This window comes from Marmota flaviventris, chromosome 13 (assembly GCF_047511675.1).
Source record: "Marmota flaviventris isolate mMarFla1 chromosome 13, mMarFla1.hap1, whole genome shotgun sequence".
Classification (NCBI taxonomy): Eukaryota; Metazoa; Chordata; class Mammalia; order Rodentia; family Sciuridae; genus Marmota; species Marmota flaviventris.
Genome location: NC_092510.1, coordinates 98,052,856 through 98,056,733, shown reverse-complemented (window position 1 = coordinate 98,056,733; position 3,878 = coordinate 98,052,856).

Genomic DNA, 3,878 nt, shown 5'->3' with positions numbered 1-3,878 from the left:
ACTCAGTCTCCTCCGCCCCGGAAATGACGTCACCGCCAGGCGCGAACGCCGAGCTCAGGGTATCGCCAAGTTTATGAAGGCGCTGGGCCTCACACTACTCTCGATACCGCGCATGCGCCAAGTTGCCTGCGGGTGTAAGTAGCGGTTCGGGCTCCGCCTACTTAAAGGGACCGGGACTGTTGCAACCTTGGGGATGAGCTGAGAGACTAACGGTGAAGTACTGAAACGGAGGTGAGTAGCGGGTTCTCAGCTAGAGTGACTCGAGGTCGGCGGCGAGTTGGGGAATACTTATTAAGGAATCCGAGCTTGATAGTGCCAGAGCGCTTGATGCGTTGTTCCCGGGGTATGCGGAGTGGCTGCCACCAAAGATTGAGGTGCGAGTGGGAACGATTTGTGCGCGCTGTCCGCAGATGCTCGCTCCGCCACTGGAACCAGTCAGAACAGTTAACCTCTGCACATTCATCCCCGATCCACCACGTCCTGGCGGGGAACCTGAGTCCCGAGGTAACAGCGAATTCTGGGTAGAGCTGGAGCTCGAGCCTGGTCCTCGGATGCTCCTAGGTCCTCACATGTTCAGGTTGCCAATAAGGCAAAAGAGTTAAAAAATAATCCATACGCTAGAAAATTGTGCAACCATTAAAAGAAAAATAGTTTAATATGCACTACTTTGGAACAACTTCCCAGATACAGTAGGTTAAAAAGGAAGGAGCAGTAAGAATATCGTTGAGTGCTTCCTACCCTTTGTGGGTTGTAGGTTTGTTGGTATCCACGGGTGTGCGCACCATCTGTCTGATAAGATGCAGAAGTAGTAGACAACTTGTTACCTCGCACAGGAGAACTGGGGCCCTGGTTGCATCCCACCTTGTGTGCATGTGGTTGTGAGATGTCCAAGTTGTTAACTGGTTGCTTCACACAGAACAGGGTCCTGGGTACCTCCGCAAGGGGGAAGCACTTACTACCTTTTGCACAAATTGATTATCCAAAATGAAGTGCTGAGGTCCCCTGTGGAGCCAAGGCCTTGTTTCAGCTCTCCTGCTGGGAGGTCTTGTTTTCCCCTTTTAATACAGGAGGAAAGGGCCCCAGGGAGGGAAGGGAATTTAGCAACCTCAGCCAGGAAGCAGAGAGGCTGGGTTGGAGCACAGGAAGATTTTACTGTGATCCCTCTGGTCCTGCTCCCTACTGGGAAGCTGCTTTGCTGTCAGTCATGTGACACCCTGTGGGGCTGGCTCAGGAAGGACATCCAGTAGCTTCTTATTGCCACAAAAGTGGAGCACACGGAGAGACAACCTGGGATAGAGAGGACAGAAGCAAAAGTTGATGGCCAGAGCCTAGGATGAAGTCCGAGGCTCACTGCCCCTTTCCAATCTTGAGACTGTGCACCTGACACCTCCTCTCTGGGCCTCCATGCCCCCACCTGTATAACAAAAAAACAGAACTACTATAGCAGACCCTGAATGACACCCCCCAAATCATTCCTTGTCCTTTCACCATATCAGTCCCATTTAACAGAAGGATACTTGAGGCACAGAGAAGTTGAAAACTTGCCCAAAGAAGGTTCCCACCAGACCTCACTCCCTCTTCCCCAGGAGAGGATGTTGGACTCCTTGGTAGCTCCCTCAGCTTCCTGGGATCATCAGCAGGAATGCTTGGGATTACTGTAACAGGGACTTTGAAACTGCTTTTGTTAAAATCAGTGACTTGAATTTGGTACTGTAGACACAAGATAGGTAACTAAAGGCAAGAGAAAAGCTTGGCATTTCTGCCCTCACTTTGCATCTCTCTCCTTTGCTGCCTAATCTTTGGGTCAGATTCCTGCTCCACTCTGCACATAGACAAGTTGCTCGTCTAACTCTGTTATTCCTTCCCCTTTGAGACTTGAAGGCACCCAGATAAGAATAATTAAGTAAGAATTTTTCAAGATTTGCAAGAACATTAGAATCAACAGATTACCTGGTGCCAGCTTTTGCAACATCCTTTTCCAGACCCCCAGAGCCATGCCTAGGAAGTTCCAGTCATTTCTATAAACTTGGGAGAACTGCATCATTCTCTCCCACAGTCAACTTGGATTCTAGGAACAACAAGAGTTGAAGCTACCCTAAGCAGCAGCCACTTTCTTATGGCAGATAATGATCAATCAATGTATAGTCTGACCAAGACTGGGTGACTACACATGCTTCTCCCCCGCCCTTCTGATCTTCTGGCTTTTCCCTTATTTAACCCAAAAGCCCTTGTTTGCTCCCCAAAACTGGACTGAGAATCAGTCCTCCTGGTACTTCCCAATTCCCTTCCTGTGTCACTGTTACTTTTGCTGATTGACTTTTGGGGTGAGTGGCCACACTTGGTCTGTTGGGACTTCCCACCTGACCTAGGACTGGTAACACTCCTGAGAGCTAGGTGAGCTGCCAGAGGCTGAGAGTCTGTGGAGAACAGGACATGCACACAGTTTCTGTCCTGTGAGTTTAGCAAGGGCAACAACCTAACTAATGGCCTGTGTTCAGGGCCCTAGAGGCAGAGGGGAAGGCCAACCAGGCTGGAGTCAGACAGGGCTCCTCCTAGGAGGTAACATTTAACCTGTAGCAGAGAAGTAGGTGAAATGTCTGGAAGGGGTAATGATGAAGCTGGAAGCTGATGCTGGCTTATTCACTGCCCCTTCTGGGTCTTCTGCCGGCGTGTCCTTTCCCCCTGGACAGTGACTGCAGTAGGTGCTTCTGTAGCTGCACACCCTCAGCTCCAAAGGGTCTGGCTCCTGATTTTCTAATGCAAGTGGTAGTGATGAATAATCACAGCAGAGTTCAAGCAGTGAAGAAGTTCTGAGCATTGACTTGTCATGCTCTACCTGTGAGCCACACCCCCATCCCTCTTTTCATTCTTCTGAATTTCCATGTACTACTTTTGCTCACTTTTTCTCTATTGAGTTTTTGGTCTTTTATTATTGATTTGTAGGAATATTTTATATGTTAAGGCTCACACTCTATTAAAATGGCCCAGTTACTTGTCTATTTCCCTCATTAGATTGTGCAGTGCTTGAGGAAAGGATCCTATTAACCCTCTTTGCATGGTTGTTAGCATAGGGAGTAGCACAGTGGCAGGCTCTGCACCAGTTGTTGAGAATAAAAAGCTTAATACAGGGCTGGGGATGTGGTTCAAGCGGTAGTGCATTCGCCTGGCATGCGTGCGGCCCAGGTTCGATCCTCAGCACCACATACAAACAAAGATGTTGTGTCTGCCGAAAACTAAAAAATAAATATTAAAAAAATTCTCTCTCTCTCTCTTTAAAACAAACAAACAAAAAAGTTTAATACAATTCAGTTGTTGTAATGGAGGTCTCTGTTGCGGGTAGGAGATAAACATTCATTCTGTCTTTCAAAGATTTATTGAGCCAACTACTGGGGAGGCTGAGACAGGAGAATTGTAAATTTAAGGCCAACCTGGACCACTTAGCATAACCCTGTCCCAAAATTTAAAAAAAATAATAATAAGGGCTGGGGATGTAGCTCAGTATAGAAGACCCTTGGTTCAATCCCCAGTTTAAAAAAAAAAAAAGTGTTTTGAGCAGCCATCCTGTGCTAGGTGCACAAAGCCCACTGGAAGAATGAATGTGTAAGGATGACAAAAATGGCAGGAGTGTTCATAGATACCTGGACATGAACTTGCTTGGTCATATGGTTGCCATTCATTGAAAAGCCTATCTTTTCCCCAATAACTTGTCTGGGAACCCTTGTCTAATAGCAGTTGACCAAAAATGAGAATTTTTTTTCTGGATTGTCAATTCTCTGCCATTAATCTGTATATCTGTCCTTAAAAAAGTCCCATAAGGGGGCTGGGGATATAGCTCAGTTGGTAGAGTGCTTGCCTGGCATGCTCAAGGTCCTGGGTTC